The sequence below is a fragment of the Aedes aegypti genome, chromosome 1 (genome assembly GCF_002204515.2).
Source record: "Aedes aegypti strain LVP_AGWG chromosome 1, AaegL5.0 Primary Assembly, whole genome shotgun sequence".
NCBI lineage: Eukaryota > Metazoa > Arthropoda > Insecta > Diptera > Culicidae > Aedes > Aedes aegypti.
In genome coordinates this window covers 204254353-204278934 of record NC_035107.1, presented here as the reverse complement: position 1 = coordinate 204278934, position 24582 = coordinate 204254353, and the positions used below count along the sequence as shown (strand labels likewise).

Sequence of the window (24582 nt, the reverse complement as noted above, 5' to 3'; positions counted from 1 at the left end):
GTACAACTTTTCAACTCGTTTCCACTTCTAAGTTCCACATATGTTATGTGTGGAAAGGGTGGCCATAGGATACGTTTGGTAGACGTTTTGGCCGAAAAATGGTTAATATTTACGCATTGTAATCATGCGCTTCGGATCAGAACAAACTCACCAAATTCCTTTTTCGAAACTGCTCTGAAATCCGTCGCTGCTCTAATAATGAAGCACCGCTCGAAAAATCGACATTACAACTTCAATTTTTGAATTAACACGCTCAACACACGCCGGAGATAAAAAAAAACGAGTCGCGCGAAACAAATTCAATTGCTGAAGCCGCGCTTTGCTGAAGTTTTTGTTTGAAAACAGATGGTCAGAGAATCATTTCCCGGGAAACGGGAATCCCGGGAAATCTCAGTTACCGGCAGCTTGGCAGTGTAGTGTGCAAATTATTTGTACAATATTTGCTTAAATCAGGTAGCTGTTTTCAGCTAAGCCTCTGTCTATTTCTAAAACATTTTTTTTTGCAGAGAACGGCATTGAAAGGATCAACTGGTATTTATAAACAAACAGTCTTAGAAAATTTTGCAAAAGGAAGGAAATTGAAAACGTCATGATGGATTTGTTGAGTTTGCTTAAAATATACGGCATACCTGCTAATCCTCCAAACAATCCCATTAAAAACATTTTTGAAAATGTACAAGCGACTAAGTGCCATTGAAATAGGAACTAGAAATACCTAAAGCTTTAAAAAAGAGACCTAACAGGAACAAAAAAAAAAACGTACGAGAACCAATAAGAACCAAGCAAAAAGAAATACAAACATGAATCATGAGCTCAGCCAGACATATTTCTCTGAATATTTTTAATTTTTTGGGCATTACAACCCTGATTTGGCCAACAAATTTTCATTTTGAAATTCTCACTTTTTCCCGGTTCGCCTGGAAATTATTGAAACTTCTTCCCGTTTTTTTATTTTGCTAATTGAAGGTATTCTAACTCAACTTCTATTCTTTCGATTTTTCCTTCATGAAAATGAAGGATTCCTAAAGCAATAAAGATAACGACGAAAATGAAACAAAGCCACACGTGTAAAAGCATATTTTTCTTCCTTATTTATTTTATACTCGGTAGATTTGTTCACTTTAAAGAAAATTAGAAACGCTCATATATTAAGGATTGTTTCCAAGAATACATATCAGGATTGAACGTGCCATCTTGTGGGGTGACATTGGTCTATAAGGATGACTTTGGGCCTATATGTGTACAGGAAGCTGATGCCAGTATAATGAAAACAATTTGTCAAGCTTTAAGAATTCATTACAAATAGCTAATAGGTGGTCATAGATTAGTTGTTTGGCTTTCCTACTAGCCATAAGATGCTTCGAAAGAGGCGGTCAAAGTCACCGCCTAGGCCCAAAGTCACTCCGCACAGTGGTGGTATAAATGTTTTGTAACTTTGTTGTTACAATATATTTACTGTTACAAGTGTTACTGCTCGCATTACAAAACGCATTTTTTCGAGATTTTTTCCAAGAATTTCATTTGAAAATAATTCAGGTATTTGATCAAATCACAAACAAACAGATGTGACACTCCAATTGTTTTTATCGCACAGCAGAATAGCTTCCAATTCTATTATTTGGTAGTAGGCCGACGGGCCACTCGTGGCGCTCCCATCGCTTTTGTTCGAGTTTGACGTTTGCTCACTACCGCCACCTGGTTCGCAGTTGGCCAAATAAAGTATTTATTATCATTGGGCGTAAATTTTCACGTGACTTTGCTTTAAACTGATAATTGTTCTAGCTTTTACGTCTGTTTGTCTGTGCTCAAAGTATACATTTCTTTATTTTATTGGCCTGATTACGATTCATAAAATAATGTCGAAACCGGATTTCGCCGAAGTTTCTTCTGCCGAATTTCTAACTGTCACTCAAACTGTCAATGTTTCGAATAAGATTTTACTGTAAAGAGAAGGAAAAAGTGACATTAGAGACCATTTTGTTTAAAAAAGAGACTTTTGAAATCTTCCAGTCAAAATAGAGGCTCAGGTGTGAGGTTGAAAACATAGCGATTTTGAATCTATCGTTAAATGAGTCGTCGATGTAAATTTCACCAATTTTACGTATGTTTGTGTATGGCTGCGCGGCAACAGCTAAGGCTATGAAATAATTTATACCTTGAACCTGATACATATAGCATGATACAAGTTGTCAAGGCTATTTTGAGTGAAGACAATTATAAATATGAATCTCATTTCAAGATAATTATACCACAGACAAACAGACGTCTAACTATCATCATTGTCCATCGACCACCTTTTTAGCACTCAATTCAGAAATATGGTAAGTGGCCAATTCGCCAGTCGCAGTGCTCGCATCGTTTTTGTGCGCATTTGACATTTGCACACTACCGCCATGTGTTGGCCCGTCGGCCAAACACACTAATTTTGTTGTGTTTATTAATATAAGCCTTTTTATGTGACAAGTCCATCTATGCATTTATTTATGTCGGTAGAAGACCGGTGCAAACACGGGACTGTCATTTCCATGGACCGATGCACGTTTTTGATTTGATGTTTGAGCGGTGCCAAGTTCACTCGTTTACCATGGCCATATAAATAAAACGCAACCGCTCAACGGTAACTAGTGAACTCGTGCATTGGTTCATAGAAGTATTGTCAAAGTGCTTCAAGATCAGCTGATTTGAAACGTCTCGTAAAAAGGCCTATTCAAGATTTATTCCAAGCTTTGTTTTATATTCATCTTAACTAATAACACGGCACAATATCATGCCAAAGAATCAAATGCCAAATTCGCCCACAATGCGAAGTCCAGTATCCAGGAAATATCGCTAAAGGTAAAACTTTCAATCTATCTATCAATAAGAAAAAATAGTCACGTGTTGATGCTATAACATCATTCAACTGCCACCACATTGCTCCTTCCCATGTTCCGCCTTAACATCAGTATTGTGCTACAAAGGTTGAGCGAGCAGAGGGGACCTACCAACCTTAGTTGGTATCCATTTCAGACTTATAAAACTAAGTCAATGGCGCATACGTCGAAGTGCACTCACTGCATACCGTCAAGTTACGACGGCGCACGGTCGGATCCTAAAAAGAAGGAAGAAATATCACGTTCACCGTCACCACTATTGGTTCGTTTCGGTGCCAACCTTTTGTTGGTAGTGCAGTTGTTGAATAAGGCGCCAAGAGTATGTCGGCATGGAGCGATTTATCGGATTACGTTTTGAAAACGACCTGTAGCAATGCTAAGCATAATCATACATGACGGGTACCGTGAAATCACGGATAACCAAGAGATAAACCACTTTAATAAAGATAAAAAATAATGCAAGGATCCTTGTAGCAATTCTTGAAAGTGTTTTCTCGAAAAATCTTAAACCTCTTTCTTTTTATAATCAAAGTCAAAAATTTTCGAACAACTTTAAACGCCTAAAGAATGTTCATTTTATAAAGTGGACACTTTGTGCATGCTGTATCTTTTGAATTTATGAATTAAATTGCAATCGGTTTTCTGTACATCGTTCGACTAATATTGTACAATGTTGTGAAAACAAAAAAACGTCCTACGTCCTCTCAGGGCGTAGGGGTAACGCGCCGTAACTAGAGATCAGGGAGTCGTGAGTTCGATTCTCACTGAGAAGACGTGTAACTTTATCGCAAAACTTCACATCAATTTGTCCATCTAATCCAATTGCAAAGTATATGTAATGTTTAGCTTTCAGTAGTTGTTAAACTTCCACTCGGCTGGTTAGCCGTAAACCACGATTCATAATTAAAAACAATTATGAAAAATATCTCCAAAATAATCGAATTTCACCCAAATATGGTACAACGTTTAGAACGGTCTTTTTTGAAGGTTATCAAAATCAATTGTGAGAGATTGGCGGGAAAATTCGACAATCTTTATTTTTTATGTTCAAAAAAGGCTTGTTCTTCGAAAGTATCATCAATCAGAAGCCTACTGAAAAATATTAAGTTAGTTTTGGAGCAACGGTTTTACAGATATCGTAAAATCATTTTTCCTCGATTTTGTTAGAGAAATATATTTTAAATTTAAAAGGCACTAATATGAGTAGATTTATTTAATTTTAAGTACGTCCTGACGGAAGTGCTAATATTGTATTAATATGAAAAATAAATTACGTCTTCATAGAGTTTCTCATTCAGCCCCCACGTTGTATTCAAAGCACAATAGAAAAACAAATGATTTATTTTTAGAAGACCTCTCAAAGCACAATGACAATCATCAAAATTAGCAACACTGATGTAATAAAAACGATTTTATTTTTCACATTTTATTTTTATAATATGTTATTCTTAGATGATGCATTGAAATATTTGGAGAAAAACGTTTCCATTTTGCTGTAGATCGATATATATGTGTGCATGATTTTAAAATTATGAGACTTTTAGTAAAACAACCATACAGAGTAAAATTTATACTTTATAATGTGGTTTAAACTCACTATTTAGCTCTCATTTTTATAAATCCAGTTTGTTTAGTAATCTAAACTAGTTTTAAGCACGCTTTTTTGTTTTTTGCTGGGAGTGAAAGGATGGTCACGGTGCACAGGGCTCGATTCATGAGGTCATTCTGCACCTCTGGACCAATTTAAAAAGATAATCCCTAGGAGGAATCTCGAGGGATCTTGATTTGAAATTTTCGACTAAAAATTTCAATATAATCCTCATTAAAATTTAATAGCGCAATAGCGCTGAAAAAATCTACAAAAACGCTCAAAAAGTTGGCCAGACCGTTCTCTATTAGCATAAAATTGTTACCGTTGTTATAATTAGAAATTTGCAACTGACTTAACTTACCGGAGTGACTAAAGTATGTTTTTTCATAGTTCACTAGTATAAATTTAATTTATTATCGTTTTCTTTGTTGAACCAATTGAAAGATTAATCAAATAAATTAGCAATTAACAATGTTGTTATTTCGAAAACAAAAAATTGTAGCACAATAATAGTTAGAAATGGTACACAAATTTTGTCACGCTAAATTTCGACTTTTTCGACCCCCTTCCCCCCTTCGTCACACTTTTTGTATGAGTCCTCCGAAAATTTTATAAGGCTTGTCACGCTTGGCTCGACCCCCTCCCCCCCTTGGAGTGTGGCGTAATTTGTGCATGACCCCTTAGAAGATTAGCCATGTGAATTGTTTTATAGTCGAATAGAGCTAGTATCAACTGTTTGTTTCAAATCTGGAATGATTTGGTTGCTCTGGTATGCTCACGTCAATATCAGAATATTAATACGCGGATGTCTTCCACGGGGCCGCTGACCTTCACCTGAATGGTGCATCTTTTTTCTACGGCATTCGCACTAAAAGACCAGCTCACTGAAGTTTGCCTATTTTATTCGCTCAATAGTTTCCGCTCCTGTTCTCAAATAAATGTGCTTAATGCCAAGAATAAGCGTTCCGTACAGGGCAAATTGACAATGATGTTTCATTTAGGCATGCTTGCATTCATCGCTGCTCTTTTTTTACCCAGGTCATTGGGAATGGATCTATGAAATCAGATTAATCTTTGTCAAGCAATAGTGTAGAAATGTCATTTCCCTTTGCAAGTTGCGCATCCCTAAGCTGGTTACCTAATCCGTAAAAGGAGATATTCGCCACCAGAACACGTGTTTTTATTACATAGGAAACATTATTAACATACGTCACAAGTGTTATATGGCTCTTCAACAAAATCATCTACATCTCCATCAAGCACTGCTTCAGCACCAACACATCTGAACCTGCTTCTTTCTCTACATGCAACCATATACGTTTAGGTAGAGTGAATGGTATTACAAGCTTATCCTAGTTGTTCATCTGTAAAATAGTGAAAACTTGCTTTACCGCACTGCGATCGATTCTAACAAAGTCATCGTCTGAAAAATCAAGGAGTTTTTGCGAAAAAAGGAATGTTGAACAGTAAATTCGGAAACTCATCTCTTTTCATTACATGTAATTTCACAAAAATTGGCTCCTCGTCTACAATTCTTACACTTGATTGCATTTGCTAGACGATGAATCCCAAAAAAATAAAACGAAGTAAATGATTGCTGGTACAGTGAGAGGCAAAATAAAGTGCCCACCTTACCAGTTTTCGAATTTCTCTCATTGATTTGGTTCAAATTAAAGTTAACACACCTAAATCTTTTGTGATATTTTATTTTTGATGTTCTTTTAAAGTTGCACTTACGAAATTTTGATAAAAAAAAGAATTTTACTTAAAGAAAAAGAAAATCAATTTGTATTGAAAAAAAAGTAGTGACAAAAATAAGTGCCCACTTCCTTCTTGGCCCCAGAAAAGATGATTTAAGAAAAATAAAAAGCAATTTAATAGTTAATGTGTCCTCCTTTGGCCTTAAGGACTTGCTGGAGGCTCTTCGGCATGCTTTTCACCAGGTTTTGTAGGTGTTGTGGATCTAGTTCTTCCCAGGCGCGCTCCAAGGCTTCAAAATAATTATTTTTGTTGGTAACACCAGTTTTTTCAACCCTGGCATCGAGAATCGCCCACAAATTCTCGATGGGGTTGAGGTCTGGGCTTTGTGGAGGCCATTCCAGCGGTTTAATCCGACAAGACCGGAAAAAAGACTTGGTCTTCTTTCCAGTATGCTTCGGGTCGTTGTTCTAGAGAAATATGAATTTCTCTTCAAGGCCCGTCTGGATCAGCGAAACCTCCAGATTTTCCAGCAAGATGTTAATGTAGGAATCTGCCATCATTATTCCGTCGATTTTCACGAGGTTTTCTACTCCACTCCATGAAAAACACCCCCAGACCATCACATTTCCTCCTCCATGCTTCACCGTTCCTTGGATGTGGTGCTCTGCATCACACACGAGCCCGCCGCTCTCGGTTAGACAGCTCGAGCTTCAGGAGCGCCACATCCAAGGAACGGTGACGCATGGAAGTGTGATGTGATGAAATGTGATGGTCTGGGGGTGTTTTTCATGGAGTGGAGTAGGAAGCGTCGTGAAAATCGACGGAATAATGACGGCAGATTCCTACATTAACATCTTGCTGGAAAATCTGGAGGTTTCGCTGATCCAGACGGGCCTTGAAGAGAAATCCATATTTCTCTAGAACAACGACCCGAAGCATACTGGAAAGAAGACCAAGTCTTTCTTCCGGTCTTGTCGGATTAAACCGCTGGAATGGCCTCCACAAAGCCCAGACCTCAACCCCATCGAGAATTTGTGGTCGATTCTCGATGCTAGGGTTGAAAAAACTGGTGTTACCAACAAAAATAATTATTTTGAAGCCTTGGAGCGCGCCTGGGAAGAACTAGATCCACAACACCTACAAAACCTGGTGAAAAGCATGCCGAAGAGCCTCCAGCAAGTCCTTAAGGCCAAAGGAGGACACATTAACTATTAAATTGCTTTTTATTTTTCTTAAATCATCTTTTCTGGGGCCAAGAAGGAAGTGGGCACTTATTTTTGTCACTACTTTTTTTTCAATACAAATTGATTTTCTTTTTCTTTAAGTAAAATTCTTTTTTTAATCAAAATTTCGTAAGTGCAACTTTAAAAGAACATCAAAAATAAAATATCACAAAAGATTTAGGTGTGTTAACTTTAATTTGAACCAAATCAATGAGAGAAATTCGAAAACTGGTAAGGTGGGCACTTTATTTTGCCTCTCACTGTATATAGAGCGGAAGTCCTAGTGATATTGATATCAAAGAAATTCTCATTGGGGATTTGTTTGAAGTTGTTAAAGACTTTGTTGATCTTCGAACACTTGTGACATATGACAATCATGTTTTCCATGTGGTTATCATCCTGTTGTAGCTGAGAATGTTGAACAGCATTTTTTACGTAAAGTACTATAATACTCAGTAGAAAATTAGACGGTAGCATCCAGAGTAGTAGCAGAAGCAAAATTTATTAAGCAAAATAAATACGGCAGACTTTGGTGGGCTGGTCACTTAATGTGAAAAATAAACTGTAAATTAAAAACAATCAGCATTGAATGTTTCACGTTTATCGAACGTACCATCAATTGTATATTGGAATTTATTTCTTAGATTTCATTCTATTAAACTAAGCGTACTGGTTTAAGCCATGTAAAACATACTTAAGCCACTCTGGTATGTTGAGTCAGTTGTAAATATTTCTATAACAACGGTAACCGTTTTTTACTAGTTGAGAACAGTTTTGCCTACTTTTTGAGTGTTTTTGTAGGTTTTTTTCAGTGCTTTTGCAAAATTTTAATGAATTTTCAAGTAAAAAACTTCAAATCAAGATTTCTTGAAATTCCTTACAGGGTTTTTTTTTTTAAATTGGCTCAGAGGTGCAGAATGACCTCAGTAATCAAGCCTTGTATTCAGATTTGATGGACAATTGTTTTGTATAATAACGGCCTGTCGGGGCACCGTGATGGTGTATCAGCAAATTTGGCCATAAATGGATAAATCACTAAAGTTACCTAATGTCAGGGAATGGTGGCGAATTATTGATTTTTTTAAAGCTATATCTTTAGTAAAATAGTAAAGGATACAAACATACAGTATGTTCATAAAAATGAGGATTGTTTTGTGAAAAATAATGTTTAACTTTGACGAATAGCTTTTCCAAGGAGTTTTTGAAAAACTATCTAGTTTTTCAACCAAAAGCATTTTGTAAGATCTCATATTTTCATAATATTGTAGAATAATAGTTGAACTATGCACAGAAAACCGATTACGATTTTATCAATAAATAAAAAAGACATAACATAAACAAAGTGTCCACTTTATAAAACGAACAGTCCTTAGATGTATATATACAAAGCCCTATCAACCCTACGAAGTTCATTCAATTTTATTCGATATAGGGAGAGTTTACCAGTTATGGCCATAGTGTTTCCCTATTTGGCCATATGTGAAATTTCAATAACTTTCACATTTTAAATCTTTTTTGATGTTTTAACATCAAGATATATATTAAATCTTACTATTACAACATACAAAACTTTTCAAAAAGTGAAGATAGTCAAGTAATCAAGTATGGCGAAATAGGGAACCATTATGTCCATAACTAGTACACCTACCTTAACCGTAAAATGGGGTGAAGTTGATCACTTTTGAGCGATTATGTTATTATCATTCAAATATTTTTGAAACCTCTATTGGTTGGAAGCAAAGATGGTTAGAAGGAAAAAGATAACCGACTCCCGTCTTTTCTAGGCGACATGAATAACGCCGCTCTGGTGAGTCAAAAGCCAACTAATATGCAACATTCTCCTAGTGACCACCAGATGTTGAGGAGTTCGTTTAAAAAGGACGCAGCTCAAACGGGGATGATCGATTTTGACAATCATCTATAAATGGCATAAAATGTGAGAAAAAGAAGAAAAAACAGCACAGTAACATTTTTTAGTGTGTATAAAAATTACTCAAATGTTTTGTTGGTCCAGAAAAGCCTGATTATGTGAGTCAAACTCACTTCTGTGTAACAGTTTTTAAGCGTGGTTGTTTTAAATTCTTCAACTTTTTGCTTTTTGATTGCACGATGATTTAAATTTAGCTGAATATAATGTTTACGCGCTTTTGACTCAACAGATGGCAGTAGTTTCACTTAAATAACGTGTCGTCGGCAAAATATATGGCAAAATAAAGAGTCGATCATCTTTTTCCTTTTAACCATCTTTGTTGGAAGTTAATTAAATTATACAAATGAAATTTTGACGATATGTTTTAAAATCAAAAGATGGAGTTTTTGATTCTAGGGTAAAGGTGATTAATTACTGTGACAGAGTTCTGAACCTGAATCATGTCAAAATACAACTGATTTATTTGAGCATTTTGAATATTGTATGTTAAGATTGTAAATTAGAGGTGATGCTAATGCTGGTGTTCAAGAACGTCTGTGAAGATAAAACTGTGGTGAATGATTAAATGTGACAAATAATACAGTTACAATATTACCAAAACAATAGAGTAAAACTATGTTTGGAAATTAAAAATTATGGAACTTCAAGGTTTTCCTAGCTAAATTCCGTGAGTATAGCTTGCAGACTCACCATCTGTTTATTGATTTCAAGGCGGCGTATGACTCAGTGAAAAGAAATAAGTTGTGGCAGATAACGTCCAAACATGGTTTTCCGGCGATACTAATTAGGCTGATACGTGCTACGCTGGATGGCTCGAAATCAAGTGTTTGGATCGCAAACGAGGGGTCAACTTCGTTCGTGACGTTAGACGGGTTGAAGCAGGGAGACGCACTTTCGAATTTACTGTTCAACATTGTACTCGATGGTGCAATTAAAATATCTGGCGTGCAGAGAAATGGCACTATTATAACATGGTCGCACATGCTCCTTGGCTTTGTGGACGATATAGACCTAATTGGAATTGATCGCAGGTCAGTGGAAGAGGCCTTCGTGCCTCTGAAGAGGGAGATAGTAAGGATAGGCCTGATCATTAGTTCTACTAAACCGAAGTACATTGCAGGTAGAGATAGAGTCAGGATTAGTGGTGTAGGTGCTGAGGTAGTGTTTGATGGGGATGTGTTTGAAGTCGTTGAATACTTTTTTTTATTTTGGAACACTTGTGACATGCGACAACAACGATTCTCGCGAAGTGAAAAGACGTGTTGCGGCTGCGAATAGGGTCTTTTACGAACTGCATAACCAGCTTAGGTCCCGCAGCTTGCAAACGGAAACAAAATTCGCCCTGTATAAAACATTGATTCTTCCGGTGGCTCTCTACGAGCACGAAGCGTGGACGTTGAAAGAGTCAGACCGGAAAGCTTTCGATGTTTTCGAGCGTAAAGTGCTGTGGACAATACTCGGTGGGAAACTCGAAAATTATGTGATGCGCAGGCGCATGAATCACGAGTTGTATCAAGTGTGCAAAGATGCGAATATTATCAAGCATGTAAAATACAGCAGACTTCAGTGGGCTGATCACTTAGTGCTTGAGTGTCCGTTTCCCGGCCATTTTGCTCGTCCCGGGATTCGGGACAAAAATCTATGCTTGTCTCGGGAAATCCCGGGATCCCGTGATTTATAAAATTTTCAACAAACTAACATTTCAGTTGAAATGGAAGTACAAATTTAATAATTTTCAACGAGATTGACAGATAATGCAACTTTCAAAATAATATGTTAATTAAAGCAAATCACATTTCATATAAGACTTTCTCATTTTGATGAAGTAACCTAACAAAAATCAAAACCTTGCTTGAGTTATTACGGGTTTGCTAAGGATTTTTTTCAAATTCTTTATAACACCTATGAATGGAAGTATGATAAAAACTAAAGTCATAATTTTAAAGCAATTTGCTTCAAACATTTGAAAAGTCATGAAAAAATTGAAGATCAAGCTAAAAGTTGAAAATTATTGACTGAAGTTTATTACCATGAATCGCAAGTTAGTCCCATCTGCATTTTGGTTATAATTGAGTTGATATCAGTTTTCATTATATCTTCTAATGATCTTTCAACTGCATTAACGGAAAATCATTTTTTGTTCAGTAAAATTAGGAAAAATAACACCAAGTCGAATTGCCCCATAATGAAAAGTAAACGCATGTCACTCCCACTGCATATTTTTGCATCGTGTAACACTAACATAAATCGTTAGTTGGTCATCTTTTTATTTTGCTTGGAAAGGTAACGGAGTGAAAAGCAAAGTATGAAAGTTTCATTGAGATCGAAACATGCTCCAATCTCCTGGAATTTTTGGAATATTTGTATGAAAAACAATATTTAAAACTACTCAGTCAATTTTCTCAATGCCTACTTGCCTGACTTGGCGATTTGCGGCAGTTTACTTTCAAATTTGTTATCTCAGCATAGGCTTATAAAATCATCAAATGTTGAAAATAAAAGCATTAAAACTTTGCAACCAGACAAATAAAAATATGTGTTTCTTACTTAGTAAATTGATCTTTTTCATGAAAATAATTACTCGTTTATTCTCTATTTTATTATGCTTCTCTACTTTATCAAATAAGGTGTCCGGCCATTTGGCAGAACGCCGTTTGGCCGAATGCCGTTTGGTTGATGTTTTTAATACCCATACATCGCTCATGGAATAATTCGCAAAACAATTCCAATGGTAGAATTTGAATTAATGAGTGCAAGATACTTCTTAATTCAATACCCTGATATCCCTACTTGTTTTTCCTCTTATAGAAGCCCTTCTATGATTGATTTAACCATAACCGACACTAGTCACCTTTGTAGCCAACTGGTTACTCACGTTGGTTTCATCATGTTACATTTCAAATATCCCATGAAGCGATTCCCAATCCTATCCGCTACACTATCAATTATTTACGTGACTTAAATACATTTAAAACATTCATCGATAGTCATCTTCATGTTAACATTTATATCAAACGAAATTTGATATTGACAATGCTCTTGAAACTTGAACAAACTTTGTTGAAGCAAGGGACATTGCAATAGCAAAATGTGGAGTGAAATTCGAATCCTTGTTATAGACAATTCGCGAGTGCGAATTGAATTACACATGGCAGGATCTGCAAAAATAAATTAAAAACGTTTTACTCAAATAAGAAACAAACATTTTGAACCAGTAGCATACGGCCTAAATAATCCTATGCATAATATCCCGTAGGGTAAATGTACCAATAGTGGAGGTACTAAGCACGATTGAACTTCATTTAAACGCCCAAATTCAAGATGCGCAATTTATGTATATGTTAATGTTGTAACGGGAAGTAACGACCGTTGACTTAATGAGAAAAATGATTTCATCGCAGTAATCCACGGCATGTCAGTGAAAAATAATACCTCCACTATTGGTATACTGTTCCTTTAGTTGCGGTATATTTTTAATTTGCGTTCCTATAGTTGCGGTATCCGTTGATTTCTTATGAGATCCTCCACTATAGGAACACTTTACCGCAACTATTGGTACAAGCATGTAAAGTTTTAGCAATTTTAGTGATATTTCATCAGTTTTAAAGCAATTTGAAAGCTCTTTTCAACTATTCCGTGAATCAACAAGCCAATACGTCGATTGGCAGTGTCGGTTCTGTGGTTAATGTAATAAAATCAGTGAAAACGGCACTGCCGCAACTATAGGAACACCCACAACGAAGGGAACACTTCTTCTTCTTCTTTCTGGCGTTACGTCCCCGCTGGGAAAGAGCCTGCTTCTCAGCTTAGTGTTCTTATGAGCACCTCCACAGTTATTAACTGAGAGCTTACAATGCCAATGACCATTTTTGCATGCATATATCGTGTGGCAGGTACGATGATACTTTATGCCCGAGAAAATTTCCAACCCGAAAAGATCCTCGACCGGTGGGATTCGAACCCACGACCCTCAGCTTGGTCTTGCTGAATAGCTGCGCGTTTACCGCTACGGCTATCTGGGCCCCTAATGTTCAAACCATGCACCCCTAATGTTCAAACCATGCACGTTACGAAAAAAATGATAATTGGTGATTTAGGCATACAAAAGACAACAATCTTTGAAAAAAATGGCGGAATAGTTAGAAAATGACAAATTGATCTTGAATTAGGCGTTTCTTCTATATTGTTTAAAATGATTTAGATTTCGAAAGTTTCTCTGAAGCATCAGTTGCAATGTCATCCGAAACGCAACATATCACAAGTAAAGAAAGTTTGTCGCAAAAACTGTATATAAATTCGCTCAACAAGTGAAAAATCATGTTGTGCCGGTGTGCCCTGATTACCCCTAGTACTACCCGTCCCCTTTCTGGCTACGTCCATGTGCAAAGCTCCCGTTTAGGCAAATTCACACCCGCGGGCGCAATGCACACCACAGATTGAAAGTAAAACTCCAACTCAATATCACAATTGCATAATCTCCTGTAAGTCGGGCGCTATACCTCAGCATACGGGGGCCTCTCAAGCAGGTGGCTATATTGTGCAAAATGTATTACTGAATTGGATTCGATTTAATTAAACGAAGTGGAAGTGACGGTCAGAGCTAGCAGTAGTGAATCATTCCACGGTCCACACAATACTGGGTCAGTAGTAGACTCTTCAAACTATTGTTTAGACAAAGTTAATTTCCGGATTGCCGCAAGAGGATCACTATTCGAGTAAGAAGTTTACACAACCTTCCTGTCCGGCTGCCTTATGCTCGTTTAATTTGAGTGTATCAAAAATGGCAATGGTACAAAGGCCGTTTAGGGCAGAAAAAAAATCAAATTAATTAAAATTGAGTCTACCGGATTTCTGGAAGCCGGCATGCGTGTACGATGTTTACTATCTTTAAAACTGAATGGACAGCAGACGGTTTTTGTTTTGGTGCGCTTTTGTGCGAAGTTGGCTGTTAATGCTTACGCAAATTTACGCACCACAACAATTTCGGTGGCGGCGTTTTTGTCGCGTTGGGTCCTCGCGGAACTCATCCGAAAGTATGCATGTTTGGTAACATTGTAATTGTAGGCTTCCGACGTTGCTCTTCCGAAGATAGAAAAGGAAATGATGAATTAAATATTAGAATAATGAACATTCGATTTTCGTTTTGTCAGATTTTATCAGATTAGAATGTAAACACAGTTTTGTTCAGTATAACATGCAGTAGTGGAAACCATTTTTCATACAATGTGCTCAACTTTGGCTTGCTTTAACATTTTTTCCCTATGAGCAATTAGCATGAACTGAAAACAGTCATTTCATCCTTAAATTCGAAGGATCATTAATTACAGTTTTACTTGGTGTTCCTCGAGGAGATTAACAATCCCTTTGACTTTATTTTCCCATAATTTTGTACTGGAAGTTTTCTAGAAATGTAGTATGCTAGCATTCCAGATGGATATCATGAATTGTATCACTTTTTGGCTTCGTAGCCGTGCGGTTAGCGGCGTCAGTCCCTTAGGCGTATTGTGCTACGGAGTGTGGGTTCGATTCCCGGCCCAGTCGGAGAAAACATTATAACGAAACGAAAATTTCTTCACTGGTCCATTTGTCGTTATGTTCAGCCTGTGACATAGGCTGCTGAAGACGGTTTTAATTGTCTTGTCTTTTTCTTTAGGAATTCCACAATGTATTTTACAGGAATCTTTTTAAAGACGTTCTTTCTATATTCCTTCGAATACATTGCACTAGGAATTTTCCCACAAACTTCATCAAAACTTCTACTAGATAGTGTATCGGAAATGCTTCCTAAGCTTCTTCTATAACTATTCAAGGAAATCCTCCAAAAATTTCAAAATTTCACAAATATTCGTTTACGAAGAATCCAGTCAAAATCTCTCAGGATTTTTTTCAGAAGATTTTTTCCAGAAACTTGACTTTAATTATGTGAAAAAGTGCAAGGCACAGGAACAGAAGATTTTTTTAGTGGTTAACAGTGCTGGGAATGGTAATAGTAGTAGGCTTGAATTTTCGCGAAAATCACGTGGCTCTCCTAGTGCAGTAGTTCAAAAACGTAAATCTCATCAAGTAGCCTATGTTGGGTGCACGAATTTTCTAAATCATTAGTGTAATTGAAGGCTCTAAATGCGGTAAATGCAGCGGAAAATAGAACATTTTTCTACAGTAATTTTGGGTTGCCCTTAGCAACGGGTGTTTTGCAATTTTCAAGGCTTTTTGCCTACAGCAGCGATGTGCGTGAGTTTCACAGTCACTTCGCTGAAAGTGTTAACTAAACAGTACTGCCTCAAATTGCTGTCAAGGTTCTCAACAACTTTGCCGAAGACACGAACTTTCTAAGTACAGTGCTGTTCTGAATAATAGCAGCGCATGTCGATTTTCATACAAAATGCTCAACTTTGACATGCTATAGTTTTGTTCCCTTTGAAGCAATCGAGCTGAAATTTTCTCCACAGAACTACAAATATGATCAATTTTGTAACTACAAAATTTCAGTTTTTTTTGAGTCCCTGCCGAAAAGTGAGACACTAGGTGAAATTTTTCGAAAAAATAGCAGTTTTTCATTTTAAAATTTTTCTTCTACAAATATTTTAAACATTTTCGGTTTAGATGTAGGTTTGATAAGTAGGAGGAGATTGTTCTAATGGTAAGTGATATACAATTTAAAACTAAGCAGAAATTCAAATTTTTAAAACTGCTATTTTTTTGAACAATTTCACCTAGTATCTCACTTTCCGCCAGGGGCTTAGAAAATTTTGAAATCTTGTGTTTACAAAATTGGGCATATTTGTAGTTCTGTGGAGAAAATTTCAACTCGATTGCTTGAAAGGGTACAAAACTACAGCATGTCAAAGTTGAGCATTTTGTATGAAAATCAACATGCGCTGCTATTATTCAGAACAGCACTGTAGTCGGGATCATAAGCTAGAGCCTGCTAGAACATTACCCAATTACATGCACGCTGGCGACACGTAGCGGCAAAGTTGCTAACTAAACAGTGCTTTCTCAAATTGCTTTCAAGCTTCTTAACAACTTTGCTGAAGACACGAACTTTCTAGGTGGTCAGGATCATGAGCTAGAATATAATGAATTCGACCAAGTAACATGCTCACTAGCGCCACGTAGCGGCAAAATTACGCATTGAAAATTTTGCCAACTAAACGCCATAAGGCTGCTGAACAACTTTGCCGAAGACCGCAACTTTGTAGATAGTAAGGATTCCGAGATATTACATCATAAATATTATAATTTTTAGGTGATGCTAAACTTTTTGGGAGGGTGCTACAATATTCAACTGGGGTGTTGCAATACTAAGTGATGCGATTCCATACTTATGGCGAGTAGCGTATGTCATTGAATGTAAAATTGAATGGAGCTCGATAGGTAACTATACAATCGAAGATTCGTAATTTTGTAAAAATCCTCTCTTCCTTTCGTACGTTGCCTAACACTTTTGCTGAATGTCAGCGTTTGGAAACTGATCAATATTTTTTCAATAGTACAGTGGGATTCCGCTTTTGGCATGCTCTATTTTTGACACCCCCCGATTGTATTAATAAAATAGATCCGATTTTGGCAACATACTTGATTACTATAAAAAATGTGAACTTTTGTAAATTTCGTCATGTATTTTGTTTTAGTCATTTAAACAGCAGATCAGCTTCATACCAACCGCATTCAAGAGCTTCATTTTCGTTGAAATTCTCCCAAATCCCCAACTAATTGGGCTCCCGTACCCGCCTTTATTCACTTCGGAAAGATTATGTATTCGTAACGTTTCATGAAGTCATTAATTTATATATGTATCTCAACTTGATTTCTCACATCTTTTCTCAAGAATTCATTCTGTGTGACCAGCCCACTTGAGTCTACCGGTTGGTGATACACTTAATGTTCTGCAGATTTGTACAACGCATAAGAGCAACAAAAACACAAAGTTTTAAGCAGAATATACGCTTTGTTCTCAATATGATTATTGAAACATGCGATAAATACGATTGAGAGGCTTTCAAATGTTTATCTGTGGTATGAGTTTAACCGTTGATCTATCTGCGTGAATTATTTAGAGCTACATTCCAACGATCCAACCTTCTGTACCAATAATGCTCAGGCTAGAGTATACTACGCATCATATCAAGATTTTGAATGAAGTATACAGACCACCTAAAAAATCAAAATGTTCCTCACAAGATCTTGGAGATCATTAGCTGAAATTAATGGTATCCTGGCTAGCTCCTTCAGAATACTTGCAGAGTCCAGGGATTCTTTAGCGGGCTTCAGAGAATTTTAGGCGGATTCTTGTGGTACTGAGTGCAATTTGGAGGTTCCTAACGAATATTAGGGGTTGCTAGAGGAATCCCGAGAATGTATAATAAGTTATTGGAAATGCCGCACAAAATCTGTCGATTCCTAGTAGAATCATAAGGGGGGTGATTTTTTTAGCAGTAAATTGTGATTTTTTAGCAGGAAATTGCAGTGTAGGGGCCGCATTAAAAATCAAAATGGTCCTTACAAGATCTTGGAGATCCTTAGCTGAACTTAATAGTCTCCTGTTTAGATCCTTTGGAATACTTACAGGATCTTAGGTACTTGAGATACTAAGTGCAATCTGGAGATTCCTAGCAAACATAAGGGTTTCTTGTGGGATATTAAGTATGTATAATTAGTTATAGGGAATGCAGAGCAAAATTTGTCGATTTCTAGTAGATTTAAATGATATCTGAGGTGTCCCCTGAATTCCTGGCAGAAAATTGTGGATTTATATGATATTCTAGGATTTTTTTTTGGTAATTCTGGCAAAATCTTGAAAATGCTGAATAGGTTCCCAGCGGAATTTGCGCATTGCTTGCGACTTGAGAATTTTCAGTAATATCGCAACGGAATCTTAAGCTCCTAAACGATAGGCTTGAAACTACTGATATCTAATATCTAGGCGATATCACAGGATTCAATGCGATATGCTTCAGAGTCCTAGGATTTCTAACGAGCACCTGAAGATTTGTATCAGGCTCTGAATGGGGGAACTTCAACTTCAACTTTAAGTTTAACTTCTGAATCATAGTTGAAGCTTATTTTAATTTAAAATAATAAGATGCTCATTTGTGTATTCTACCTAGTAACATGCCATATTTGTTGGATCATGCATTTTTCATCCAGTTTACTGGTTGCAGGTTTAACACTTCTGTTTTACACCATTTTGGAATCATTCCTCTATGAATTTTATTTTCATATTTCCATGGAAAATTCTGTTAAAATCTGTATCGTTTTGTTATTCTGTTTTGAAAATAACATAATTTTTGTATACAGTTTAGTTTTAGTTGTTTATGCTTGCCTTTCTAGCTGCAGTCAATCAATCAATATGAGATGCTTTACTTTGCAAGAAACATAATTTTGATGAGACATCTTTAACTTATGAAATTTTAAAAAATAACTTCCACTTTTTTAACACCCATATTTTTATTCTGAATAAAATTCTAATGAAATGTCTTCAGTCTTCTTTAACAGTTTTTGAAAATTGTTTAATCCTTAAATAAAGGTAACTTTCGCGATTATTGTTTCAACATGATCCATTCATACAATTAGAACATTAAAAACTGCCACAATTAACAATATGGGTCTGTAGATCAATTATGTGCTTTTAAAAAATACATAAAAATTTGGTTTCCGATTTTGACACTGTTCCGTTTTTAGCAACAGAATACCCGAGCAAAGCTTGAGATCATATTGAAAACTAATTTTGATGCTGTGATGTCGTAGATTTTGATAACTCAGTTTGTTGTCATTTTGGTCGTTTTAACGGTTCAAATATCAAAACTAAGAGCAGAAAAATGTTCACATGAAATCAAACTGAAAACTATTTTTGCTGTCACTAAAACCAAATTGAAAACTGTTTCTGCTATCGTGGATGACAAATTGAGAACTCACTGGGATATACATGTTTTCGTTTGATAAAGAAACGAGTCTGCGTCAAGATGATCGCTTTATTTTTATGTTCTCATATTGTTTATACACGTAGCATGGATAAATTTATAATTCACTAGTGGTCCCGGAAAACTTCGTTTAGCCATCAAGTAGGCTGTTGAAAAACGATATTGATTGTCCCATACGAAATGACAGTTCCGTTCATGCACGTTTTTCCAAATTTCCTAATGAATATCCTGGGATTTTAATACACACAAACACGTCGGAACCCTTGACGAACACGACGGAGGTAGAATCATTCAAATCCGTTGACCCGTTCGTAAGCCATTTCGTGACATACAAACACCATTCCATTTTTATTTATATAGATTAAAATTATAACTTTAACATATTGTTTATACATGTAGCATGGACAAATTTATAATTCATTAAATTTATAACTTTAACAAAAATTCAAAATGATAGCAGGACGATAACAAAATATGATATCGATTCAATTTATGATAAATTGATATCAAATTATTATTTCAACTTGATGCTGTAATCATGATATGTTTTCGTCTTGCTTTTTTTTTTGATATTGGGCTTTGCTCGGGTATTTTGACCGTGTTTCCAAAAACGGAATTCCCCTGTAATAAAATCTAAATCTCTTATTAGTTTGAGCTTATTCTCTAAAACGCGCTGAATCAAAAATCAGTTACCATTCTGTGTCCGAAAAACGATGTTTACTATAAGTATACTAACTTTACTAACTATTTGTGAACAAACACACCGAAGGCCTTTCGGCACAACTCTGTCCCAAAATATTAACTCACGTAAAACTATCGTAGAAATTTAAAGCCTACTCACCGTACTAATGTCTCTTAGTTTTGTCGATTTCGTCGTCTATGGTATAATGATCCTTGCAGTTCGCGCCAAACAAGCAAACCACCCCCTACTCAACTCGTAAAACTTGTTTTTTTTTTCAAAACTGCACTTTATTTACTTTTATTATTGGCTCACTCGCACGCTGGCTGCTGCACTAAGCGAAACAGCACACGCTGATCTTTGATCTTCTAGCCAGATTTGTCCCAACACTTAACTGATCACAAACTTCTGACTGGTACAGACACTACGAATCAATGCTAAGCTTCTGCGATATCTTCAGTTGCCTTGCATCAACGCATCCATAACTGGTCTTCGAGTGGAAGCAGCCTTATAAAACACCACAAGAAATTCAGCAAGTCACCATCAAGTGCGAACTGCTCTACAAAACAGATGTCACAAACTTTTACAATGCCACATTCACTGAATCCAACAACTGCTACAGAACAACACTTCCCAAATTTCGCAATCAGCCATTCGTGTCAAAACGACAAACGGGCTCCACAAAGCAGAACAGCTATCTAGCAATTACTCAAACCAGATCTCGAGAACCGCGAACTCCACGAGGTGGTTGTTCTTGATCGAACCGCCGCCAGTCGAATACTGGTCAGTCTCCACAGTAACCACCTCCGATGATGAGGTTCTGAGAGCATGCGGGCTTCTCCAAGCTCTTCTCTATCCACCGCGTGCCATTCTTTGGCGATACTTTGTGTGATGGTGTTCTTAGAGTTGATCCTCTCATAAACCACTTCCTACAGCAATCAGCTTTTGACTTTTAGCTTTATTAAAATTAACTAATAAAGGAAAGAACACGATTCGCAGTAGCCAGCGGGCCTACATAAGTGCTCTAGTGCTGCACAGTTCGATATCAGGCAGCTATAATTGTCGGCTCCCGTCGCGCTGTGCGGCTGTAAACAAACTAAGCAAACGAACGAATCGAACCGAACCTTCCAGCCAGCCAACCAACCAACTAACGATCATCAATATCCAACGAACCGAACAAATGATACAACCACACATAGCTCACCTACAGTATGGGCCAATACTTTTGCAACTTTTTCGATTTTCTATACGAAAAGAGCAAATTAGTTAGGCTATAGATCTTAGTTATTTATGAAAAGAATAGACTTTGATAGAAATTTTTAACAGCACGTCAGGAATAACCTGATTTTTTTTGTACCGTGAAACTTCGATTGGTTTTTTGAAGAAAACTTGAATATTTATGCATGCTGTTCGAAGAATTATAATTTAAATTTTATTTTTAAAACAAGTACTGGCATCCTAGCTATGGATTGCAGTTGATAGATTGCCAAAAGATTTATTTTGAATGAATATATAATTTTTCATATAATCGAAAGTCGGTTTTCAGTTTTGAGGTTACTTTGATAACGGAGTATAAATCGAACAAAATTGAATGAATTACGTAACATTTATAGGACATTACATAACTCTAAACGTTTAACGTTATATGGAAATTTCTTACTTAGATTATATAAATGGTCCCAGTTTGTGAAAATGGTTTTCGCTAAGAGATTTGAGACCATATTCAAGATCTATGATGACTAGGCTGTCAAAGATAAGTGACCAACTATTCAAAACTACATCAAATAGTGATCATAGAACAGATTGTTTGTAAGCGTTTCTAAAACGCTTCAATCATATCAATTTTCAATATTCGTATATAAGGCCTCAAATGTTTTCGATTCAAATGAATATGGCTCTTAAATGAAGTGTCATACTAATATTATCTAGTTTTGCATTCGTTTTTCTTAACCGATTAACAGAAATTATGATATTTCGTTTAGTATGCGGAGGGTAACGTACTATCAAAGTTACCTGCATTATCAAAGATACCTTGTTTTACGGTATTTCGTCAAGGTATGTAGACTACATACAAAGGGGTTGGTTTGTTCCTTAAAACTAAGGTTTTGATTGTGAAGAGAAATTTTAGATTAATTTCTCTACTACCAACATCGTTTTTTTCATCACGAGAAAATATTTAAATCGCTAAAACTTTTATGTTTTTCGATGTTTATGCGCCATTTTTTCACAAGTTTCAAAAAAATCTCTTTTTGTTAAGAATCTGTGTCTATTACGATCATTGTTTTACTAAAAGCGAGATGTTCTGAAATTCTGTGGAAGGCGTCGCATAGACATAACCCACGTGAATATCTCCGGCTACAGAGTCTGTTCTGAAAAAATGAAACAAATTGGTCCAACCGTTTTTGAGTAATGAGCCTTTATGCTTCTGGTACCATTCCGGCCGTAGAAAGGTTTTGAAAACTTCAAAAATATTATTTTGTAATTTTTAGATTTCTTATAGATAACTAAACCGATTAGCATGATTTTTTCAGAAAAAAAACTCCTCATTACTTGATTTTGTATAGCCCAAATTTCATTGATTAGATACATTAGCTGGAAACAAAATGGCGGCCAAATAAATTTTATATGGGAAAAGTCGGTCCCCTAAGGAATATCATAATATCTTCACCACGAGATGACCAATGGTCAATATTCGCACAGATTCCAAAAATAGAAAAGTTTTTGAGAATTTGTAAAAATAGTAGTAAACAAAAAAGTTATCACGATTCAAATATTTTTTGGTGGTGAAAACATGAAGCTAGTAGAGGGGTTAAGTACACAGCTAAAGAAATGTTGTAAATTTCAGTTGATTTTCATGCACATATTAGGAGCATCAAAATAAACTGAAATGTCAACGATCAATCTCTCATTTTTCAAGTGAATGCACTTTAAATTTACACGATCATGTATCACTCAAGCATCTTTAGTTGAAAATTAAACGTGATACGAAAGCAACACATGCATTTGGTTTATTTTTACCATATTCTTCTGTTTACATTACATTGCATTTTAATTTTTAATTCGGTGCAGTGTATGCTTTCTCTGTTATTCTTTGAGGTTTTTTCATACCTATGTTATTAAAACATTTTTTCAGAGTAGTCCGCAACATTGTTATGTCAATAGTTTCGTAGTGGACATGATTTGATTTAAAGGACCAGCATGATTGGGCCAAGACCTAAGCTGGTAACGTAGTCAATAAAAGGCCCTATTCGCAGGAGCAACACGTTTTTTCACTTCGCGTAAAATGTCGTTGTGACAAATGTTCCAAGGTAAACAAACTTTTCAACAACTTCAACCACATCCCAACCAAACACCACCTCAGCACCTGTACCACCAAGCTTACCTTTATCTCTACCCACAACCATGTACTTCGTTTTGGTAGAATTATTGGTCAGGCCTATCCTCGCTGTCTCCCTCTTCAGAGGCACGAAGAGGCCTTCTGACCTACGATCGATTCCAATAAGGTCGATATAAGTTGCAAAGCCAAAAAGCATGTGCGATCGTGTGACGATCGTGCCGTTTCTCTGCACACCAGATTTGAAATGTACAACAGCAAATTCGTAAGTGTGTCTCCCTGCTTCCATCCGTCTAACATCACAAGCAAGGTTGACACCTCGTCTGAAATCCGAACATTTGGTTTTGAACCATCCAGCGTAACGCGTATGAACCTAATTAGTTTCTCCAGAAAATCATGTCCAGAAATTATCTGCCACAGCTCATTACATTTCATTGAATCGTACGCCACCTTGAAATCAATAAACAGATCATGAGTCTCCCGGAATTTATCTAAGATCATTCGCAAGCTAAACATCTGGTCCGTTGTCGAGCGGTCCTCACGAAATCCGATGAATGACTTCTCCAACGGTCTCAGCCAATTAAACAGGATCGCAGCAGTATTTTTTACACCAAATTCAACAGGGCAATTCCTCTGTAACTGGCACACTCCAGTCTGTACCCTTTCTGTAGATTGGGCGAATAAAGCATTTCTTCGGGCTCACATAACTTCAGAAGTACTCGGTGAATCAACTGGTGAAACTGCTTATTTCCGTCCTTTGGATGCTCGACCGGGATCACGTCTTTAACAAAAGACTAACAGCTCTTCAGCTCGTTGATAGCCTGGGTCCACAGCTTTATCAATGTTCATCCTGTTTCTCTCTACCTTTACATTTTCACCCTTCAACAACTACTGAAAGTGCTCCTTCCACCTGGCACCCACTGCGGTTGTTTTTATAGGGCAGAAAATTTCCTTCTCGATCATTGCACATGGCGGGCATTGCGGTATGGTGCCACGCGCTATTGACCGTTGCTTAAAATCTTCGCATATCGTTCCGGTTCATGCTATCTTAAGCTTCAGCTACCACACTTTTTTCGTGCTGCCTTTTCTTTCTGCGGTGGATTTTTTGTTCTTCGTCTCTCGCTGCCCTGTATCGCTTTCTGTTCCGGCGGGTATCGGCCACAAGCATACGGCTTCTGGTGACATACTTAACGTCTGTCACTCTCTGGCACTCTTCATCAAATCAGTCGTTTCGTCTTCGTTCTTGACCAATGCCAATCACTTCCCGCGCCGTTGTTGTTACAGCTTCGTGGATGAAGTCCCACAGACTCTTGACATCTCCAGTAACG

At 36.7% G+C, this 24582-nt stretch overlaps 1 protein-coding gene across 1 annotated transcript in view; it reads right to left on the bottom strand.

Moving 5' to 3' along the window:
* The window catches only part of LOC5573380 (torso-like protein), a 175487-nt gene extending 154462 nt beyond the window's left edge, over positions 1 to 21025 (bottom strand). The window contains exon 1 of the mRNA XM_001660809.2: positions 20083 to 21025. The gene's annotated coding sequence lies outside the window, so the exon portion shown is untranslated. The remainder of the gene's footprint in view (positions 1 to 20082) is intronic.
* Positions 21026 to 24582: the final 3557 nt, after the last annotated feature.